Source organism: Hibiscus syriacus, unplaced genomic scaffold (genome assembly GCF_006381635.1).
Source record: "Hibiscus syriacus cultivar Baekdansim isolate YM2019G1 unplaced genomic scaffold, ASM638163v2 tig00110858_pilon, whole genome shotgun sequence".
In the NCBI taxonomy this organism is placed as follows: Eukaryota; Viridiplantae; Streptophyta; class Magnoliopsida; order Malvales; family Malvaceae; genus Hibiscus; species Hibiscus syriacus.
In genome coordinates, this window is record NW_024062890.1 from 1,098,498 (window position 1) to 1,123,863 (window position 25,366).

At 34.8% G+C, this 25,366-nt stretch overlaps 1 pseudogene; it reads left to right on the top strand.

Annotated features, from left to right (window-relative positions):
* The first annotated feature begins 1,231 nt into the window (after positions 1 to 1,231).
* Positions 1,232 to 23,089, top strand: LOC120143602 (annotated as a pseudogene).
* Positions 23,090 to 25,366: the final 2,277 nt, after the last annotated feature.

Consider the following 25,366-nt stretch of genomic DNA (forward strand, 5'->3'; position numbering starts at 1 on the left):
GAAGTTAAATCGTTCAGATTTTTAATTTTTTGTTTAGTTAACTAAGTTGTAATTTGATATTAAATTAATATAAAAATGATTTTAAATTGTTGAATATTCTTTTCCTAGACTCTTTTTTTAACAATAGGATTCTTTTAAAAAAATTAAATTTATATATAATTTAATTATTTTTATATTTTTTATTGATAATTTATTTTTATTCCTAACATTTTATAAATTTATTCCCTAAATATTATAAATTTGTTCTTTAGGATAAAATCCTACTGTCACTATTGGATATACTTTCTAGTTCAAGTGGGAAATAGTTTAGATTATATCTTTTGCATGTTTTTCTTTCTTTTTAGTGTGATATTTTATTATTATTATTATTATTAGTAGTAGTAGTATTATTATTATCTGTGTGTGTTTCGCATGAACACTTGACAAACTTTCGAATTTGTGAGTAAAAGTTATGTTCTAACTTGATATGAGAAGCATAACATTAATTTTTGAAATTAGGTCAAGTTCGAATTATATTACTGTCACTTTTTGTAGGCAATATGTAAATTCTTTTGTAAATCCAATTGGGTCTTAAATATGCCATAACCCTGGATTGAGAGAACCACATCTAATCTAAACTGTAATGTACCAACAAAAATAAAAGTAAAGAATTTATCATTGAAAAAAAACATACAAGAAATGCAAAGTAAATAAGTAAACAAATAGTATCTCTCTCAAAATACATTCCTAAAAAAGCAAATAAAATAAAAGTAATAATAAATTATGTATTTAGTCACTCAACTTTCACTTTAGTTTCGTTTTGGTGATTCAATTATTTTTTTTAAAATCATGTCTAACTTTATGTTTTGGTTCCATTTTGGTCACTCGCCATTAAAAAAATAAATAAAACTACTGACGTGATAATTTTTTTAAATTATGAAATAGAATTACCTTATGGTAACATGTCAGAATTACTGTTGATTTTTTAAACGAATGGTGACCAAAACGTAAAATTAGTTACGATTTTGAAAAAAAAATAATCGAGTGATCAAAATGGAAACAAAGTGTTAGTTGAGTGATTAAATACGTAATTTAATCACGACTATGACAACAAGGTAACAAACCCTTGTCGGAGAAGACTTGAAGTATATGAATGGCGGAATTGAACAGTTGTCACAAAGATATATAAACCAAATTAACATCTACCCTTCCCATACGCCAAGTACGTCGCTATCATCTTCAACAAGTATACATGGTTTGGTGTCTTCTACAAAGGACACTGGTTTTACCTATTGGAAATAGGGTTGGACCGCTTGGAACTTCGTGCGCTTCAGCTCCAAACTATCTACGTGAAGAAGAAGTGTGAGTTTTGGTGATTGGTTGATGCTGATGGTAGAAGAAGTTTATTTTGAGGAAGCATCTAAGAGGGGCCGCCTGGTGTTGACTGATGGGTTTATGGTAGGGTTGAGGATAAGAAGAAATATAAAGAGAAGAGTATCAACACCCAATTGGCTTTTCAAGTCTATAATTGCAGGCAAAAAAAGGGAGACAGGCGTCTTCAACTCGTTTAATTCCAAAATCCGATTTTATTTTTCTGCAAAATTTTCTTAGAACGTCTTCAAGACATCGCCATATCAGAAAATTTTCAAGTTTTTTGTCCAATTTTTCCTCAGGTCTTTTATAGTTTTCCCTTTCCTATAATCATTTTTCCCCTAATCAATTATGTGTTGGTTAACTTTTTTTCTCTCTTTCAAATTCAAGTTATCATTATCGACCTTATAGACGATCACTCAACTTAGTAGCTTCCTCGTCGAGTCATTTGTTTCAACATTACAATGAAATTAGCACTAGATTTTCCGAGAGGTTTTTGAGTAACCTCTATAGAAAAATATTAGAATTGAAAAGCTCATAATTTATGTTCTTGTTGTAACGTAAGTTACAACATTTGGGTGACTTTCACTCCTAATTTACCAAATACAATCTCTTTCAGGCACTCAACAATCTCACAACAATCTCGTTTCTCTCATTCTAAAACCCATTTATTGGCTTTCAACAAATCTGCTTTTGATCAGCTCCAAGGTATTCGAATCTACTAGCTTTTTTTCTGGTACTTTGAATAGATGATAATTAACTAATATAACGTATTCTATTTAGGTCCTAATCATTTCTGGTTGAATAAAGATTATGGAAACGAAGAATTTTTAAAGAAGGGTGGTACGATTTTAGTTGTTATTGGAAGGTTCTTTGAGAATTCAGAGAAAGTTGGACGCCATCCGAATGTTATACTTGAAAAAGTGAAGTTGTTTCAGCAGAGGTAGAGAGATAGTGGATATTTGTTTCTCTTAGCTTCTTGAATACTGTGTTTTTTCCTTTTGAGGAAAAAGGTTAATGTTTTGTTTTTATAGGTTCCCTTCAGTAGAGATTATTAGTTTCCAGGATTGCATTTCCGTTTGCTCCGTCAATGATCAAAGTCAACTTATTCAATTGATAATGGAAGAATAAATTACTTTTCCTGTTTTGTTGACAAACAAAAACTTTTCTAAGGTACAATTTTAAAATGGAGCTATGTAAGGCTACATGGTTGCAAAGCCATACATACCCACGAATGAAACCTTTGTCATAAACTAGTGAGAGTTGCATTTACTTCAAAACATACTCTCACAATTAAGTTATGCACAGGGATTTAAATAGCGTTTGCAGTCGCGTTTATCGCGGTTGCGGACATAACGAATGTCATCGTGGTCATTACAGGTGTTGCAATCGTGAATTTTTTAAATTTCGCACAATTAAACCCTAAAACATAATAATTATAATATTAAGGAGTGACCAAAATAGTAGCAATATGAAAGTTTAATGAGTAAATTGAAAAAAATTAAAGTTCAGTGAGTAAAATATGAGAGAGTAGAAAGTTAAGTGGTGATTTATGTAGTTTACCCTAATTAGAAGAAACCAGTGAGATGTTCTTCGGCATTCAACATAGACCAATCTTATCCTATAGAATACAATTTTCTGCCAACATTTTTTATCTATTTATACCTTAGTATAAAAATAATTATTTTATTAAAAAGCAATTGAAATTGAGGGAAAAAAGGAAAGGTGTCAAAGCATTAACAACTCAAAACAACTTGGAACTAGGACAAAGTTTAAGCATGGATTTTTTGCGATGAATTTCTCCAAAGCTATGACATAAATTTTTAAAGCTGTATCACATGGCCATGTATTGCCTCTATGATTTTTAACATGGTTTACAAATTAGAATTTGTTTACCATGGTTGACTAATTTCTTCTCAAGGATCTGTTCTGTTATATTTCTTTCCATTATACATTTTTCAAGTATATTGATTATTTTTTCATTTTTTTCTCTTTATGTACTTAGTTGAAAGACGAGGCTTGCTTCATTTTGTCTAAAGATTTTAAAAATCCTCTAGTTTTCCCTGAGAAAGACCTGGATATAGCAATGCTTAACAAAGGTATATTTCTTACTTATGTGTAACAACTAATTTATTCACTTTGATGTAGTTGTTTTTACATTAAGAATCTTTCATAAGGAATGAATTGATTTTGCGCTCTCTTTCTATTACATTTTTGAACAACTAAAATATTTATTTTTTCATACAAAATTTATGGCCTTTAGACTCCAAAATTCTTAGTATGATTGGTGAACTTTGAGCTTCTTAATTTGCACATTCAAAAACAATCATTTAAGGGTTAACTTATGAATGTAGGCTTCTTCATTTGCATGCTAAAACAATCATTTGAGGAATAATTTATAAAGCCCGAAAATGAGATGGTGGACCTATTGTCGTAACCGGTTTTCGTCCGGGCACGAAATATTTGTTTTTGGCGGGGAAATTAATGTTAATAAATAATTTTGAAAATAATTTGAGAGTCGCCATCGGCCTTTTGGGTCAGGTAGGTCGAATACCTAAAAATTATCTTTTAAAATTTTTTTTTTAAGAAAACATTATTTAAAAGATGCACTGATCTGCGTTTTATAACCAAAAATTCGTTCTTTTTAATAATAAAAAGGGATTCGTGGTCGGTTACGTTTAGGGAAGGATTAGCACCCCTACAACGCCCAAAATTGGTACTTTTTAATTATAAATTGTCTCTTTTATTAAAATTTAAAAATTCAAAAATATATTTAATTTATAATCCTATTATTTTTTTTTAAAATTATATTTATTTAAAAATATCCGAAAAGAACTTCTAGGTGCCTTAAGACAGTTCTTTTCTTTGATATTGATAAATATTAATTTAAATAATATTTTTTAATTTTAAAATATCAGAATAGGACATCCAGTTGTATTAAGACTGCCCTTTTCTTTGATATCGAAAATAAATAAGCATTATTATAAAAAAATATATATATATTTATATGACTAAGATAATAATAATAATTAAAGCAATAATTAAAATATAAAAGTAATAACAACATAATATTGTAATTAAATAATGATCAAAATATAAAAGAAATTCAAAAATTCTAAAACTAAATATAAAGTATTAAAAATAAAGGTAATAATTCGAAATATTATGAAAGATAATGATTAATAGTGTAATTTAACCTAATTAATTAATACGTGATTAAAATAATAATAAAAACTATGAGGGACTAAATTTGATATTTTCCTAAATATATAAATACAGTTAATGGTTAAAATATAATAAAATAAAATTTAAACACTAAATTAAAATGATTAAAAGTTAATTTCAGTGACTAAATTGCAAAGTTACAGAACTATAAGGGTTGCGGAAGGGTTTACCCTTTCTTAAATTACAGATACCCTCCCCAGAACGACGTCGTTCGGGGAGGGTTTTAAAAACCCTAAACGCCTGGCCCGAAGGGCCAGGCTTCCTCATTTGCTTCATTCCTTTCTCTCTCAAAACGAGAGAACCAGAGTTCTCTCTGGTTTCTCTCTAGTTTCCCTCGCCGGAGGGAAACCGGCAGCCATAGGCCACCGTACTCCGCCGCCGGCCACCGCCGCCGGCCACCGTAACGGTGGTCGGAATTCACCAAAAACACCCCCAAAGCGTAGATCTAAACGGCCTAAGACCGATTTCGGTCTTTGTTTTCCCTAAAAGACTCCTAATCGGAGTAAATCTACGAAAATACCTTCGGTATTTTCTGTTCTCCGGCGATGTTTGGGGTTCTCCGATGACAGAGTAAGTTCCTCTGTTCTCTTCTTCTTCTTTTTTTTCTCTTTTTCTGGTTTGTCGTTGATTGGGATCGTTGGTAGCTCTTGCTTTGTTTTTTTTTTTTCTGTTTTTTTCTTGTCGTTCTCTGCCGTCTCCCTTCTTTCTTGCAGGTGTGGTGGCTTTTATAGCCACCACTGAGGCTCTCGTCGGACCGGTTCCAGTGGAGACTTCTGGTGAGTCACCATAGCTGTGTGGTGACTCACCCCATAGCCGTGACATGTGGGGAGCAGCTGGCCTTCTGGAGACTTCTGGCGAGGTCATCGTGGCACTGAAGCGTCGGCAAGGCGGCTGGAACTCACTGGAACTTTGGAGCGGCGGCTGGGACGTGGCTATGTAGAAACTAGGGTTTAGAAACCCTAGCTGCATTGTTGGACCTCCTGTGGACCGTTGGATCTCTCAGATCCACGGCTGTGATGATGAGGCGCTAGAGATGAATGAAAACCCTAATTGGGTTTAGGTTTGGGCTTGTAAAATGGGCCTGATTATTTGGGTTTGTAATAATTATTTAATAATAATATAATAATAATATAATAATAATATTTATAATAACAATAATTTTAATTTTAATAATAATAATTTAAGTAAAATGAAAAATTAGTGTTCACAGCTGCCCCTCTTTGCTCATTCTTGTGTTAACAAGAATAGAGCAAAGACGGAAAAACAATAATTTTTCATTTGACTTCTTTTAAGTAAGACTGAAATGTTGAAAACATCATTCCAGAGGTCTTAAAAACATCATGCATTGCAGGACTTACAGATGACCCGAAGGATTTGAAAACATCAAAAAGCTCCCGAAGGCTTTTTGGAAACATCATGCACGGAAGGGCTTACAGATGACCCGAAGGCTTTGAAAACATCAAAAAGCTACCGAAGGCTTTTTGGAAACATCATGCACTGAAGGGCTTACAGATGACCCGAAGGCTTTGAAAACATCAAAAAGCTCCCGAAGGCTTTTTGGAAACATCATGCACTGAAGGGCTTACAGATGACCCGAAGGCTTTGAAAACATCAAAAAGCTCCCGAAGGCTTTTTGGAAACATCATGCACTGAAGGGCTTACAGATGACCCGAAGGATTTGAAAACATCAAAAGCTCCCGAAGGCTTTTTGGAAACATCATGCACTGAAGGGCTTACAGATGACCCGAAGGCTTTGAAAACATCAAAAAGCTCCCGAAGGCTTTTTGGAAACATCATGCACTGAAGGGCTTACAGATGACCCGAAGGCTTTGAAAACATCAAAAAGCTCCCGAAGGCTTTTTGGAAACATCATGCACTGAAGGGCTTACAGATGACCCGAAGGATTTGAAAACATCAAAAAGCTCCCGAAGGCTTTTTGGAAACATCATGCACTGAAGGGCTTACAGATGACCCGAAGGCTTTGAAAACATCAAAAAGCTCCCGAAGGCTTTTTGGAAACATCATGCACTGAAGGACTTACAGATGTGAGAAATAGTTTACTAAGTAAGAAACTATGGAAATTGTTTTCTTACTATTCAACAATTTCATTTTCAGAAAAGATTGAATGAGAAACTATGGAAATCGTTTTCTCATTATTTTTCAAAATAACATGTTGATTGGGTAACATGCCCCAATCTCAAGATAATACTCATTCTTGTGGATTGCGTCCATATCTTCTTCAGATGTTTGCGTGATTCCTGTATTTTTGGTTTTGAATACCTTTTTCTTGTAAGGTATTTTCTTTCTTCGTTCTTCCGAAGATCTGTAAAACTCCATGTTTAAATGCACTCAGATGTATCAATGTAATGCATTGTCTATTGTGCAAATGATGTTCTTATGAATGTATGGATGTTGATGCAATCTTCATTTGACTTCAAAGTGGTGAATTTGGTCTTCCTTTAGTTCATCATTTATTGCCAGGGTTATCAATGTAACAACTTATGCTATCAAGCTTGTATTTCTGCAGAATCATCTGATCGACTTATATCTTTGCTGTCTTCTTTGCTTCATGAAAGTCTTAGAAGAAATATTTCACTTGTGGAACTCTTGTCGTAGTCAGAACTATGACCTTGATGCCCCATTTTGTCTTGGATAAAACCAACTTTCTTTGCTTGGAGTTGTGCAGAAATCCGATAAAGCTTTCATCTTTGAAAAGAGAATCTGTCATCTTTAAAAAGGGAATCTATCATCTTTGAAGAGTGTAGATGTAGATATGCCTGACTCAGCAAGGATTAATTAAGAGAGTAGAGTCTGTTCTGATTTGACTCTTGAAACATATCACAAGGAAGATTTATTCCAATTCCTTTCATGTCTCCACATATAATCAGATTTTGAATAAGGCAATTTGGACCATATCATGTCGAGATGCTTAACAACAACTTGTCGTTTAACTAGTTTCTTGTGGTTAAAATTTCAGCTCTCCATCTGCGGAAAGAAATCTTCATCATATCTCATCTTATAATCTTGAAGTTGAAAAAGACAAACTTCATCTTGGATCAAAAATGGAAACCATATGATCACAACATTGGTTTAACATCATAATCACTGGGTCGTAAAACATTTGATAACACATTATCATCTCATGTGGCTTCTGCTTGGATGTAAAACATTTGACAACACATTCATTCTTTCTTGTGGTTTCTGCTAAGATTTCTCAATCATTGAGGCTCTTTTCATGGTGTTCAAAGTTTTTGTATGATGTCATAAGACCACTTGAGAACAAAACTCAATGGGGATTCAAGTGTAATATTGATATGACCAAAAAGTTGGTCAAATTCACAAGATATGCTAGTGTTGAATTGAATAGGAGACACTAACTGATCTTGATATCATCTCGGGCAAAGACAAATGTGATACTGATCACGTTTTCTTTCATAATGAAAATTGTAGGAAGTAGAAACACATCCGCTATAGGATTTATGTACAGAAAAAGGTCCAGGGAATTCTTGCTGCTAGGGATGAAACGCGCATGATAAAACCCAATAGATGGAAAATCAGTTCATCTTGGCTGGCAATGATGACCCCAATAACAACGTGAATAACAGTAATGTAAGTGAGTCGAGTATTCATTTCCAATGTCATCAAGTAAGAAAAAACTGATGTGAAAAACAGCTTCATAATCCCAACAGTATGGTTGAAACTAACTGACAGGAACCTCAAAGAAATATTTTCAATTATCACTGATACAGAGAATGCAAAATTCAACGCTGAGATCTTGAGGAACTGAACCCTGGATCGAGTAGTCTATCTGGGGACCCTTTTTATCTCTGTTGGGTAGATATTTGTTCAACAACAGGACCCTGATGTAAGTGTTTGATGAATGAAGAAATTATGTATAGTCAACTCAACTGTCACTGTTTCATCATTTTCATTCTTCATACCTTTCTGTCTTATTGTAAATATTTGTTCAAGTCAAATCTTGACATAGGATGATGTGGGCCTTCAGCATGCCCCAATATTTACTAATATGAGCGTTCAAACTACATCAACATTCTTCATTCTGATTGAAAGGGGCTTTCAGCATGCCTCGACATTTGTTTCTTATTAATTTGAGCCTTCAAAATGCCCCACATGGATCTGTCTGAAGGAACCTTTAAAATGCCTCAACATTGGCTGATACAGATGCTAAAAGTGTGCTCAACATTACTTCTTGTTGAGATGAACCTCCAAGAATGCCTAAATATTCATATTGTTGTGAGCCTTCAAAATGCCCCAATATCCTATTTCTGGTGGAAATGAGCCCTCAAGATGTCCCACATGAAACATTTCTGTCTGAAATGGGCTTTCGAGATGCCCCAATATTCTGCTTATGATTTACTCTTAATGTCTGTTTGACTGGAATATCATGATCCTCATGAGGTCTAATTTTGGAAATGCACTGTTGTAGGTACTTGTAGATTTATTCGTGCCCCAAATCTGTTTATCTTGAATGTTCTTATTATGGTGTCACTGAACAGCAGTGTTGTCAAGTAACTGGAGGAATTCTCTTTATGTTGTCACCAACTTTAGAAGTACTCAATCATTCTGACGGAAATGTCTGAGATATGTGTCTTCTGAATGAGGTGACCATTTTCTGAATCTAGAGGGATTTAATCAGATAGAGTGGTAAAAATAGCTGGGTAATCCGTTCCAGGCTGACACAGTGGCTTATCATCTTTCAGTGAAGGCCATCTCTGAAATATACTTTTCTGTGGGAGAGAAACCAATTTATGTAAACAGTAATATGATGCAATACAAGACTACATATACAGTGATACAGGCTCTTCAAAAATCCACACCCATGCAACATGTTGATTCTGATAACAACTCATCTGATTATGAAGCGATCTTTCAGGATGATTTCACAGATATTGATAGTTCTTCTGATATCGAGGAAATCCTGAATTCTAATTCTGATGAGGAGAGTAAACTGTTATACTTGACAAAAACAGGATATTCAAAGGCTGAGGCTTCAATAGTTATGAAGAGATGTGGTTCAGATTCATCAATTGCAGAATTGACAGATTTTATATGTGCTGATCAACTGGTTAAGGCTGCTGACGCACTTCTTTCAGTAGAAGATAGGAAGTCATTATGCAATGATCCCAATTACAAGCAAAGGCAAAACTTGGGCTATGATTTTTTGAAAAGGAAGAAGCAGAAGAAGCTTGAAAAGAAGCTTCTTAATGAAGATGATCATGCAGTTCATTTTTCAATTCCAACGATCGGTTCTGGGGTTCCTACTGAATCAGATCAGATAACTCAAAGAACACTTCCAGAAGATGCTATGAACACATTCATCTTCCGAATTCAATGATTGGTTCTGCCAAACCAGATCAGATAACTCAAAGAACACTTCCAGAAGATGCTATTGGCAAATTCATCTTCTAAACTCAATGATTGGTTCTGCCAAACCAGATCATATAACTCAAAGAACACTACCAGAAGATGCTATGAACACATTCATCTTCCGAATTCAATGATTGTCCTGTCCAACCAGATCAGATAACTCAAAGAACACTTCCAGAAGATGCTATTGGCAAATTCATCTTCTAAACTCAATGATTGTTCTGTCCAACCAGATCAGATAACTCAAAGAACACTTCCAGAAGATGCTATTGACAAATTCATCTTCTAAATTCAATGATTGTTCTGTCCAACCAGATCAGATAACTCAAAGAACACTTCCATTGATAAAGAAATGATGGTTTTCATGGGATCCAAGAATAAAGTTGAAATGTTTATAAACATGTACAGGATGTGCCAAATTGACAGAAAGGATCTGTAAGGTTCTTGAAGCTTATGACAAAGAGCAACATTCGAGTGTCCAGAAGTATGTTCTTGATGAGTGCTGAAAATGGAATCTAGTATGGGTTGGAAGGAATAAAATGGTTCTACTTGAACCTGATGAGGTGGAAATGCTTCTAGGTTTCCCTAAAAACCATACATGAGGATCTGTATAGAGACATGTTCTATGGTGGTATCAATGTCCTGTCTATTTTCTCTGGAATCAATGATGCAGAAATTGCCTTCTATTGTCTTGGCATACATTTGAAAACAGATGTACAAGAACTGAATGATGATCGGTTGGAGCAATTGATGAGTAGATTTGTCGATTTCGACCTTGTTGTCAATGACATCCAGTGTAACAACCTTACTGGAAGAAATAAACATCATCAGGATGAAATAGAAGATTTTTGCTGGTGCATTTTCTTGCAATGACTACCACAGTGACTGTCTCTTCTGCTGCTCCAAAATACACATTGTCGTATCCCACTCTTCCCTAACCATGGAAAGGTTTAGTTGATGGTAAAACTGGTTATCTCAACTTTTGGAATCCTGTACGGTATACAAATGTCGAATTTGTTCCAATGTCTTATTCTGTACAATAAATCCTCAAATTCAAATTCAGCAATCTTCTGAAAGACATAATGGGTATCATCTTGACAAAGAAAGTGATCGGCATAGAAGAAATAGCAATGATGTATCAAGACTTGAGCCAGCATCACGGTATAACCAGAGGGCAGGTAGTGACTTGCTCATGGTTCTATAATGTAATCTTCTAGAGAACATGAATTGATGGTTGGGGAAAATAATCTGTCCGGTGATGCTTATTGCCCTCAGCATGAGATAAACGATAATCTTTCTTGATGAGCTGCTAATAATGTCATAGGGGATTATCACAAGTTCAATTCTCCAGTCTTTCTGACTTCTCAGACCACTTGCTTTCAAAAATGTGAAGTGCTTCATTATTCTGGCCTCGTTCATTCTTTTTCTACAACAGAGGTAGAATAAGCAACAATTGCTTCAAGGGCCTTCCTCATTTGAGACTGTCCTGTTTGAAAATGTTTTTTCCTCCTTTGTTTATTGAAGAATGAAAGACTTTTACAAAGTATTGCCCTTTTTAGGTTCACAATAGAATCAGATCATAAACAATGAGTTTAATAAATATCAAATAAATCAAACTACACTTTTAAATCATTCAAAAATCATAGTCCTATGGCAAGTGTCAAAATTATTGACTGATTTGAGGTGTGGGTGGATTTTGGTAAAGTAGGTTCTTTCAAGTTGGTTCAGTATGTCGTTTTGGCTTACACTAACTTGAAGAAATGGTTGTTATGCCCATCTTGTAGAGATTCTGCTTGTTTCCCTACTCTCAGGAACGTCTTTGGGATGTGCGGTGCTTTATTAAGAGCTTAAAATCGTCTCTTATGTCATTGTTGCACCATTCATTATTCGAGCCGCCTTTTTTTAGGTTTTCAACTCGAATCCTCCTTTGGTTTCAAGATGTTATTTAAAAATTTACATCTTGAACCCCCCCTTTATCATTTTTCATATCATGCATTAAAGATTTTTTAAAAACAATTTTTGCAAATAAAAATCAATCTTGGAAGGCGGAATGAATTCTAAAGATATCATCTTTTACTTAGAAATCCATGTATGATTAGAATGGACTTTTCAGGTACGTAACGTAGGCCATGGCTTATGGTTACGAAAGAAAGGGATAAAAAGGCCCAAATAAGTGTTTAAGGGTAATCAAACCAAGGATCAATTCATTCTGATGCCATCAATCTTGCCTTGCTTAACTTGGATCTGCTTTGTTGGGGATTTTTTCATCATTTGGATCCCTCTAGACTGCCAAATTTTTGGATTCATTTCCATTTTCTCATATCTCCAGCATTTCTTGCTCTTCTTGTTCGTACTTGATCAACCTTGTAACTTGAGGCTCAATAAGTCACCCATCTTGATTCAATTTTCCTTTTTCTTTTTTCTCTTATTATTTTTTTTCTTTGTTAGATGAGTATAATACTTCAACTGCTTTGAGCACCTCCTTTTCCTTTTGCATTTTGGAGATTTTTCATTATTCTTGATTGGATTGATCTTCATGTACTCTGTATTTGACATACTTTATAGTTCAAAACTTTCATGACTTCATGGAAACTTGTCTTCGTAATAAAACTGTATTGACAATCTTTATTCTTGTGAGCCAATATCCTTTACCTTGCCCCCTAATGTAGAGAGTGATCCTTGGTTAGGGTTGAATTAGAAGAAACATTATTCAGGCTCAAATGGGGACAACAAAGGATATATATATATATATATTAAAGGATAAATGAAACAATGCCGTTCATCATCTCATACACAGGAACCTTTGTAAAAAGAGGTATCCACAGGGGGATGAATATTCAAGATTAACTTTATTTACATGAAAAATGTAATTAATGCATGATATATTTATTTCAATCAATCACTTTCCCCTTCTTCTTTGAGTATGCCCTAAACACTCGAAATTATCATCAATGAGTTGATCCATGATGCCTCATCTCGTCTCTTCTTGCAGTAAGATTCACGGATATTTGAAAGTTTGGTTCTTTTGAGGTCTTTTGGTTTATGATGGTTTTGTGTTCGAAAAGACAAATGTGTGACTTTTGAAGTCATGTATATGGTGGAATGTAGTATCATCAATCAACTATATCCGAAAAGGTAAACATCTGGAGTAGGTGTAAAAACAGGTGGAGACATTTCTTCAGAATCTTTGTAGTGTCAGGATTTGGTTTGAGTAATTGGCATTGGATGGGATATTGAAGATATAATTTTACCACTTGCCAATAGATCTATAACTCTTGAAAAACTAAAAGAACATTTAATCTACTTGATACTCAATAATCTCAAGGTTAAAACTTGATTCCTTGCTCATAACCATAATAAGTAACACATATTTATTTATTGCACAACAGGTAGAGAAAGGAACAAAAAACAAGTTCAAACAAGATGCTAAAAATAGAAAGTACTACAGTGGTAGATAACACTTCCACTTGTTTATGCATCATGCCTCATTATTCCTATAATGGTATGTAATAGGATCAGGGTTCTTTTCTTCATTTGCCCCCCATTTCTTGATCATTTCTTGTGTCAAAACCCCTTTGTCAACAAGCATCTCAATTTCTTTTAACAATGGCCTACAATTGCCTGTAGAATGCCCTTTTACCCCCAAGTGGAAATTACAAACACTATCTTGATCATAGCTATGAGCAGAAGGGTTTGATATCACTTTAGTTGGTCTTGGTGTAATGTATTGACCTTTAACCAAATGAGGATACAAATCTGAAATGGAAGTTTGTAACACTTCCAAAGTTTTTCTTGATCGCATGACTTTCTTTGGTCGATCCAAACAGTTACTTGCTCTTTTTCTTTTGCAGTTGCGGGGATTCTGGATGCGACATTCATTCACATGATCAGCTTTTGCTTTTTGATCTATCGGGCTCCTGGATGTGACTTTTGAATTTTCTTCATTGATTACATTCTCAATTAAATCTCCACTTGTCACAAGATTCATGAATTCATTTGTCGGATTTGCATGCATCAACTCGCGGAAAGGAGCGGGAAGAGAATCACGAAACATACGTGATATCTCTTCTTCTAACATGGGAGGTTGAACTTGTGCTGCCACTCCTCTCCATCTTAGGGCATATTCTTGAAATCTTTCATTGGTTTTCTTCTTTACTCTTCGAAGATCCATACGTGTTGGAGCTAAGCCTTTAACATATCGATATTGTCTCAAAAATGCATCAGCTAGATCTACCCATCTCTTGATCTGTTCTTGGGTCAATTGATTGTACCATACTACTGTTGGGCCAACAAGACTATCATGGAAAGAGTGAATTAATAAATCATTAGAACTTAAATATCCTTCCATTTTTCTGCAAAACATTCTCAAATGGATTAAGGGACAACTGGTGCCATCATATTTCTCAAAATCAGGCATTTTGAATTCATGGGGAATAATCAAATCTGGAATCAAGCTGAGCTCTCTTGCTTCTAATTCTTTGTGGTAGGCACTAACATCTTTCATGTTTCTGATTGCTTTCTCTGTTCTCTTGACTTTCTCCTCATATTGTGAATAATTAATGAGGCTATTCTTTGAGTTTGAGTGGGATGCCCCAGGGTATGTTATCTTTCTCGACTCTTCAATCTGATAGCACGATTTCTCTATAGCAGTTGTATCTTCTTTATCAGATGTCACATACTGAATAATTTGATTTGATCCATCTGGTACTGAATCTGATGTTTCTTTCCTTATATCCGGAGGTAACCCTTTCAATTGTTCTGGCCACTGGTCTTGTAGTCCCTTATAAGATTGCTCCATTGTTTTCATGATGACAGTAAAGTAATATGAATGAATGACCTTGGTTTTACTGTTACAAAACCTTTCATTAATTATTAACATGTTTTTATAATTAAAGTACATGAAAGTACTTAAATAAAAATGTGAAAAAATGCATAAATGGAAAAATAAGAATGCAAAATGTGCAATTCAAAGATATAAAAAGTAAAAATACAAAATGAAAATGCACAGATACAAAATGTAAATGCATGTATGAAAAGGTGTTACTTAAGAGTGATCATCTTAGAACAGATTTCATTGAACACAAAAGCTTCAGTACATCAAACAAAACTTTTACATGTAGGGGACAACTTTTAATCCTAATTTCAACAAAACTTTACATATAGGGAATAACTTTCCCATTTTCTTTTCTAAAACCAAGTTAGTTTATCAGCTTATGGGCCATATTACTTGTCTGGACTGCAGCTTCTTCCATGACATTCTGGTGTTATTTCATCTCCTATGTCAATTCTCGGAGTTGCTCATTTTCCCTTGTGAGAGAACAAAAAAGTTTTTGGAGAAGATCTTCATGTATGTTGCAACTCTTTTTCAATTTGGTAACCCCTGTACCAGCATTTTGAAAAGCTTGACTGACCTTCTGGAAGTCTTCATATATGGTTTCCATTTTGGTGCACAATTTATTGTTTTCAATCTTCAAATGACGTATTTGAGCTTCAAACCTCAACAAATCTTATTCTCTCTGGGTGCCCCTACTGATATTCTTACCTTTGAAGACTTTTGGTATTAATCTATCAGGACCTTTGGTTACCAAACTAGGTCGATCATCTACCATAAATTGTAAGGTTCCATAATCCAAAAGATTTTGGACTCGCCGTTTGAAGGCAAGACAATTCTCGATGGTATGTCCTTGAGCTCCGGCATGATATTCACAATGAACGTTGATGTCATACCAATTTGGATATGGAGGTTGGAACGGTTTTATATAATATGGATCCACTTCTTGTGATTCAAATAGCTTCTCATACAACTCTTTATATGATATGGGGATAATATCAAGATGAGATCCACCTTTTGTCTTGGATTGAACCTGAGTTTTAGACATCGGGAGCAGACCAAACTTTGATGATTTCTGATTATATGATTTCTTCTCTTCTCTGGGAGCTTGTATGGTTGTCACCATTTCTTTGGTATCTCCATACGATTTGTGAATACGAATGATGACTGTCTGTAATTTCTCTAATTGGTTAGGAATCGAAATCCCTTGCGTATCTGAAACTGCAGAGTTAGGTTCATTGAGCTCTCTCTCTTTCTGTGCTGGAATCTCTTTTCCTTTGGCCAACATAGATATTCTATCCATCATCTTGGACATCTGTTCTCTTATTTCTCGTATCTCCTCTGCTCCTTAATGGTCATACAATCTTTGGGTGCATAGCTCTTCTCTATCTTCAGAGTTCCCTCAGGATGTCTTTTCTTGGCCGTGTCATATTTTGTTCGATCATAAAACTTTTTGTCCATTTATGATTTTTTCTAATTTGATGAACAGTCTTTTCAGTTAACACCTTTTGGTCATGATCATGCAATGCAAACAAAAGAAAATAATTTAAACAATTAGAGCAAAAATAACATACATGGGAAAATAAGAAGAAAAATAAATAAAATGGTTAATACCAACTAATTGAAAGAAAATTTTATTTATCATGGTATATAATAAATCCTAACCTCATGCTTTCTAGTTCCATGCTTTGTTTGGAAAATTTAACCTAATCGCATGATTTCTAGTTCGCATGCATTTATTCAGGGAGAAAGAATAAATTAAAAGCTAGAGCTTATTTCTCCTTTGTGTACACCTATGAACAAGGTTCAGTACTGTCTTAGATTAGGTGAATTTCTAGGGTTTATTATATGCAGGTTTTCAGTTCTAGGAGTAAAGGTACTCGAATTGTCCTTGTTGATGTCCCTTGGGCTGTCAACCCTCAATCCTAGTCCATTACAGACTTAAACGGACCGAGTTCAATTCGAGGGGACACATTTCTCTATACCTGACACGGAGAATAAATTCCCACGAAGACATAGAGCATATGAACCCCGAAAGTTACTTGCTAGGTCTGACACGGAGAATAATTCTCACGAAGACGTCGCTTTCACTCCCACTTAAAAAGGACAAACTCATTATAGAGCTTTATGTTATGCAATGCAAGTGTTGTGTGTGAGGAGAAATATTCAAACCTCTAACAGATAAATAAAATAATAATACCTGAATAATAATAAAAAAAACAATATAATATAAAATAATAATAAAAAAATTTGAAATAAAAGAATTAAAAATTAAATAAATGAATTTTTAATTTCTAATTAATAGAGACAATTGATTTTAAAGTTTGACAGATCCCCAGCAGAGTCGCCAAGCTGTCGTAACCGGTTTTCGTCCGGGCACGAAATATTTGTTTTTGGCGGGGAAATTAATGTTAATAAATAATTTTGAAAATAATTTGAGAGTCGCCATCGGCCTTTTGGGTCAGGTAGGTCGAATACCTAAAAATTATCTTTTAAAATTTTTTTTTTAAGAAAACATTATTTAAAGATGCACTGATCTGCGTTTTATAACCAAAAATTCGTTCTTTTAATAATAAAAAGGGATTCGTGGTCGGTTACGTTTAGGGAAGGATTAGCACCCCTACAACGCCCAAAATTGGTACTTTTTAATTATAATTGTCTCTTTTATTAAAATTTAAAAATTCAAAAATATATTTAATTTATAATCCTATTATTTTTTTTAAAATTATATTTATTTAAAAATATCCGAAAAGAACTTCTAGGTGCCTTAAGACAGTTCTTTTCTTTGATATTGATAAATATTAATTTAAATAATATTTTTTAATTTTAAAATATCAGAATAGGACATCCAGTTGTATTAAGACTGCCCTTTTCTTTGATATCGAAAATAAATAAGCATTATTATAAAAAAATATATATATATTTATATGACTAAGATAATAATAATAATTAAAGCAATAATTAAAATATAAAAGTAATAACAACATAATATTGTAATTAAATAATGATCAAAATAAAAGAAATTCAAAAATTCTAAAACTAAATATAAAGTATTAAAAATAAAGGTAATAATTCGAAATATTATGAAAGATAATGATTAATAGTGTAATTTAACCTAATTAATTAATACGTGATTAAAATAATAATAATAAACTATGAGGGACTAAATTTGATATTTCCTAAATATATATAAATACAGTTAATGGTTAAAATATAATAAAATAAAATTTAAACACTAAATTAAAATGATTAAAAGTTAATTTCAGTGACTAAATTGCAAAGTTACAGAACTATAAGGGTTGCGGAAAGGGTTTACCCTTTCTTAAATTACACAGATACCCTCCCCAGAACGACGTCGTTCGGGGAGGGTTTTAAAAACCTAAACGCCTGGCCCGAAGGGCCAGGCTTCCTCATTTGCTTCATTCCTTTCTCTCTCAAAACGAGAGAACCAGAGTTCTCTCTGGTTTCTCTCTAGTTTCCCTCGCCGGAGGGAAACCGGCAGCCATAGGCCACCGTACTCCGCCGCCGGCCACGCCGCCGGCCACCGTAACGGTGGTCGGAATTCACCAAAAAACCCCCAAAGCGTAGATCTAAACGGCCTAAGACGATTTCGGTCTTTGTTTTCCCTAAAAGACTCCTAATCGGAGTAAATCTACGAAAATACCTTCGGTATTTCTGTTCTCCGGCGATGTTTGGGGTTCTCCGATGACAGAGTAAGTTCCTCTGTTCTCTTCTTCTTTTTTTTCTCTTTTTCTGGTTTGTCGTTGATTGGGATCGTTGGTAGCTCTTGCTTTGTTTTTTTTTTCTGTTTTTTCTTGTCGTTCTCTGCCGTCTCCCTTCTTTCTTGCAGGTGTGGTGGCTTTTATAGCCACCATGAGGCTCTCGTCGGACCGGTTCCAGTGGGGACTTCTGGTGAGTCACCATAGCTGTGTGGTGACTCACCCCATAGCCGTGACATGTGGGGAGCAGCTGGCCTTCTGGAGACTTCTGGCGAGGTCATCGTGGCACTGAAGCGTCGGCAAGGCGGCTGGAACTCACTGGAACTTTGGAGCGGCGGCTGGGACGTGGCTATGTAGAAACTAGGTTTAGAAACCCTAGCTGCATTGTTGGACTCCTGTGGACCGTTGGATCTCTCAGATCCACGGCTGTGATGATGAGGCGGCTAGAGATGAATGAAAACCCTAATTGGGTTTAGGGTTTGGGCTTGTAAAATGGGCCTGATTATTTGGGTTTGTAATATATTAATAATAATATATAATATAAATAATAATAATAATATTATAATAACAATAATTTTAATTTTAATAATAATAATTTAAGTAAAATGAAAAATTAGTGTTCACACCTATAAAAGCATTGTTCTAATTTCTCTATCCCCCTTTTTCCTTCCCTATAGCTGTTTGTATTAATCAATCATTTCTTCTATATGGCTTTTACAACATTCCCAATCTCTTTGAGATGGATTTCTTCTCAAAGCAATTATCTTGTTATGAAAATGGTTTGTGGATTATGTTTCTACCTGTGGTTATGCACTTTCCCGACATTCACATGTACACATATGGGTACACAATTCTCCATGCATGCTTGTACACTTACGTCTAACTTTCTTGTCTTTTGGTTATACTTTTGCAGCTTTTGAGGAGTTAAGTCTGCAATGCCAAGTTTAGAATACCGCAGTTCATAATTTGCAAAGTTCGTGGTCAAAAGAAACTGAGATCATTAAGGAACCCCAGTTTTACACTGCTTTGCGGAATTTACTTCTTTACTTTCCTAGTATATGTCTCTTATGACACTATTTCGTCTAATAGTACATAAGCTTAAGCAATATATGTAAGACAGACAAATGAAAAATGCAATATTCTCAAAGCACTCGTTTTTTCTTAAAAACATGTATCTCAGCAGATGAAAGTGGGAAGCGCATGTTCCTTTCTGATAGCAATCATCATCAGATAATTATATTGATGGCAATGGGAAGATTTTAGACTGTGTAAGCAAATAAACTCATACATTGCAGAGGTTGTTTTAAGAGCTATCTTTGGCTGGTGATTATCCTTAACTATGCAGTGTTTTTTGATAAATTTAGTATATACTGCAACGAGTAGAAATAGAAAGAAGGAAAATTGGGTACTTCCCAAACTAATTAATTTAGCAAAATGCAAAAACGAAAAAGTTTTCTTTTAAAAGAAACAAATCAAACTGACTCTCTCCTCCTTTTTGGCTACTTAGATGATCTGAAATAGGTCAGAACAACATCATTTTGACATATTGCTAGATCAATTATAAAGCTTGAATAGTCTTCAATGTATGCCACATAAGTTTTGTGCTCTTTGTGCTAGTAATAATTTCTGCCTAGGGATGTAAAATTTTGGGTTCAAAGATTTCTTTTATATCCTTGTTAATGTTTGTTTGGTATTTCCCTTTATATATAAGCTGAAATAAGGGACAAAACAATTTAGATTCCAACTTAAATTTTTATATGTTAGATTGGTTCTTGCCTAGGTTTTGAGGATGGTGAATTCGAGTATGCAAAGTTGTTTTGCCTGCTGCTTCCTTTTATCATGATAGTGAAGATTGCCTTTATATTGTAGATTCTGAGGTATGGGTCTTAGGGCCTTTACATTTCATATTGCAGCTTATATTTAAGGCACTAAGTAAGGTCTCAACTCTCGAGGTTTAAAAATCATGATGGTGAATTCTCTTGATATATATAAGGCACTAAGTAAGGTCTTAAGGCACTAAGTAAGGTCTCAACTTTCGAGGTTTAAAAATCATGATGGTGAATTCTCTTGATATATATAATGTACATCTTAGGATCTCTATATTAGGCTTCCTTTATAGAATGAAAAATTGAGATGAATTCTTTGCAATTATATCCTATAAGTCACTCAGAATATTTTTACTTGCCTTTTTTTTGGTCTGATGTATATATATTATGATACGCCAGTGGAATTTTAACTAGGTTTTAATTAATATTATTGGTTTGATCCCATCTGTTAGAATCATGTCATCAGGAGAGCTGATTTGTAAAGGAGGGTTTTGGAAACCGTTATCTAACATCTAGCAACAAGAGAAGCACTAGTTTGTGGACCTGGATCAGGACCAAGCTAGGTTTTGCCAGTGATGCTGATGTGAAATTGAAGAGCATGTTCCCGGGCCCTAATGTGTCCTTGGCATCTGATAAAGTCAGGGATAATAATTTTAATTATCAGTCGAAGGTAAATCTTCTTATTATACTTCTCTCATCAACACTTAAGACACTTTTCCGTAGAATTCTTACTACACTCCTTAAAGCTCCATGGTTGTTAAACCTATTCTTTACAACCTTTTCTTTTTATTGTTTATTCATTTTTTAAATTTTGTTGGTTGCTTAATTCATGTTTTTAACGTCAAGGTTTCTTCTGTCAAATAGCAATGCTAACAGTGCTACAGAAATTCATGTTTTTATTGTTGTAGCCAATGTCTTCAATCATCAGACCACATAAGTGTTGCTTATTCTACTTAATGGTGTTTGCAGCTTTGAGAATTTATGGGTTATGGATTTTGCATCAGGAGCGATTAAAGAAGGTGTCAAAGGTTCAAAGTTATTTTTCTATATGTTCATTGTTTGTATTTAATTTGCTGAGTCCGTCTAATATTTCTTATCTCATTTCTATGAAGGACTTCCAAATACTTTGGAGTTTTGCTGACACTTTATCTCAAAGAGAGTATCCCTCCTGAAAACGATGCTAGATTATCTGTTTCAACAACAAAGTGATGCCAACTTATCACGAAAGGAGATCCCATATGCTGGTCTTATATCATGCGTTACAACTTTTGAAAATCACATAATCATGTGACACTGGTACTCGATTTTTGTGTTTGTTTTACGTTCTGCCTCTTTAACCGGATGCATAGTGAAACTTTCAAGGATTACTCATTTCTTAATGTGTATTTCAAGTGGGTCAGGGAGTTCCGAACTAAATAGAGAATCTGGAATCAGTTCAAATTTCCAGTTTTCTAATCTCGGGATGCTTGGTCTACCTTACTGGCTGTCCTTCCCTCTAGGAAGGTTTTATTCTCTGAGTATTTTTGTCTTCCTAAATATTTCTCCCTGAATTCCTTTGTTTTTCTCTCAACCCCCTTCCCTTTTTCAATTCTTTCAGTGCTTTTTTCCTCTACATAGATGGATTCATGCCAAGTCATTAATGTCTTGCAAACCCTGCATAATAACAATATTGTTCTTCTTTGTGGCAATTAAGTAAGAGTTTTCTTTCTAATTCCACTGATTTTTTTTCTTCACTGATTTACAGTGCTGCGGGACTTTCTGTTGACAAACTGATCATATTCAACATTCAGTTTGTTGCCAGGTAGATTACTGGCTACAGTTAGTGTTTTGTTCTTTGCATTCCGTTGCCAAATATGTTTAGCTGCTATGACCTCCATTCTTTCAAAGGTGCTTAGATGTATACCTACATCACATGCCATTGTTTGATTCTTTTTCTTTGCCCAAAAATGTTCTCTAACAAGCAAGGTTGACATTCGGTTAAGCATAGACATCCCCAACGTAACTGAACTTGTGGAACCTCTGCATGAAAGTTGCATATGGTGCCACAGCAAGGGGGCTGCTACTGATTATCGGTGGTGGAGAGTGTGGCAGGATCCTCGGAGAAGGTTTTCACCTTTCATTCCTGTGATTCCCTTTGGTTGGTTGTGAGCTTAATTCATTATTGGGTTTATAAAAGTAGGTGTTGCACAACAATGGTATGATGAACTGGACAATCTTGCCTTTGAATCAGAACTGGTAATCGAAGATGACAATGCTACTATGGATACAAATTTTCAAGATGAGAGAATTCACTTTGATTGTATAGTTAATACAAGCCCTGGAACAAGTGAGGTATATTTTTCTCTCCATCTCTCTCGCTCTCTCCCCTCAGTGATTGGTGCCACATGTACCAACTTTTATGTTCTTCAGCCTAGGTACAAAGTGACTGATTTCAGTTTTTAACTTTCACCATACAGGTTATAATTTATGCAGCTCTGTATCTAAAACTTAGAAGAAATCATGTTGTAGAAGATGACAACTATCAGGAGAAATTTGCAGCAAGGATAGCAAATATTTGAACCCCAAGGGAAATGAAAGGTTCAATGACGATTCTGCACCAAGTTCTTGTTAAATCTAACAGAGATTTGAGAGATCTCATTTTCACAAAACCATTGCACGTGAGAATAAGTTCAATTCTCATAATCACCCAAAAGCTGAAAACTCAAGACGTCATCTTAACTGACTCCGCCGTTAAGTTGATGTGTCCTTGAACTGAAGGCATGATGTTGATGCTGCCATACTTGAACTGAAGGCATGATGTTGATGCTGCCATACTTGAACTGAAGGCATGATGTTGATGCTGCCATATTTTTATAATTCAACCCGGCTGTACTGATATACCATATAATTTGGTTCGGAAATTTAAGCTGTAATACTCGTCTTTTTTATACTGTAATTCTGCTCTCTCAAATTTTCACTGTTTTGTAGGAAGGAAAATTATCTTTCTTTTGTCATTGTGTTTGATACAAAGAATGGAAAAACCAATGGATTTCTGGAATAATTTGGGTGATGGGTTCTGCAGCATTGTCTTACTAGTTACAAACTAATGTTTATCAATGGAATATCCTGAAACGAAATGCAGGCCATTTCCAGACACTCTTTTATCTTTTGCTTCAAGGCTGGAGGATTTTATCACATAACATGATCGATACAACGTCCACAAAAAAAAAGAAAAAGGATCCCACATTTGTCCCCATTTTCCACGGAATTGTCCTCCTTATATAATCTCTCTTGTCCGTTCATTTCTAACCAACAACTAAGAATTTCGCTTGTTTTTTGTTCCAAACGTCACTATTTCTTTCATTCTCCTTATGTTCCATGAAGGAAACTCAATGTTTGCCCATTTTGGAACTATCCTCCATTTGCATCAATTAGTACTTGTCCTGGTGTTTTCTTTAATAATATCAGCATGGTAAATATCTGCTTGTGCTGGTAGAATTTGTTTCCATAAGGACGATTCTGTTCTAAATTCTAGCCCAATTAGGGGAAGCATTACTGTTGATGGAGAATCAGCAGGTTATAGTAGGCGCTGGGCTTAAATTGTCTGTGTTTTGTTGTTTCTATGTGCTTCTCGTGCAAGTTGTGGAGCTAGGATTTGATGGACTCGGTTTGATAAGAAAAGCTGTTGATGGGAAAGTTGTGGATTGGTTTGCACTTGCCTTGCTGCGCTCAATGTTTAGCTTGGTTTGTACTAAGTTCTCAGCTCCATTGTAAATTTAAGGTGTATGAGAGATTCCCATTGTTGCTAAGGGTATGGTGGTTTGTTTCTTTTTTTTTATTTCTGTGCCCTTGTATGTTGATGGTAAATCGCTCTTAGTAGATGGTTCAAACTACTTTTGTTCTCATGTAGTGGCCAATTTTGCCGTAACCCCAGCACTTGCATTTCTTTGTTTTGTTGCAACTAGAGGTGAGACTGGTATAGAAGTTTGTAGAAACTATGACCTTTAGGATTACTTCTTGAAGAAGAGGCAGGGTGTCTTAAAGTCACTCCTTATGGTGATGTTGGGCTCTTTAGCTTGGTCACACTTTCTTGGCTAAATCCACTTCTTTCACTCCATGTGAAATGACCACTTGAGTTTAAGGACATTCCTCTTCTTGCACAAAAAGATCGAGCGAAGAATAATTATAAGGTTTGAATTTAATTGGGAAAAATTGAAGGCTGAAAACCAGTCAGAGCAACCTTCTTTGGCTTAGGCACTCGGGAAGTCATTCTGGAAGAAAGCAACCTGTAATGATGTCACCAAAGATATAATTTCTGGATTCCTGCAGGAAGATGTCACCATTGTTCTACCTCGAGGCATGTCTAAGGTGGCCATATAATTTCTGGAAAGCAGACAAGTTAATGGCTTCCAAAGAAAGAATAAGGAAGACTTTTGAGTGTCTAAGGAACATGAGGATTTTGAAATTACAAGAACCACTCAGGAATTTTCCTGACCTGGTGTCTATGATGGTGCAGACAAAGATATAATTTCTGATTCTTGCAGGAATATGTCACCATTGTTCTGCCCCGAGGTATGTTAAAGGTGGCCATAGAGGTTAAGGATGATGAGTTTTGTTGGGACCCTTCTTCTTCAAGGCCGACTTTATAATACAAATGAAAGTACAAAGTGGTGTAACATCCCAAAAATTGGGCTAGTATCTAAAGTGCAGGGATTTATTTGGAATATCTTTGTGTAGGATTGATTAGCAAAGATGGAAAGATGAAAGGGCATAATGGTTATTAGATAAGAAAATGAATTTAAAATTCATAAGTAGTGTATTATATACACGTGGTAAAGGAAAGGATGAGAAAAAGGAAATCTAGAATTATCTTCATTTTTCTTCCTTCTCTCCACAACGAGTCTATGGGCTAAGGTAAGAAATCTTTCAGTTAGTTATTTCTTGTAATTTTTTATTTGGTTTTGATTTTTGGAGTGTTAGCAAAGCTTGAGAAAGCTTAAAGAGAAGTAGAAACTAAAAGATGAATAAGTTATGTGTGATTGAGTAAA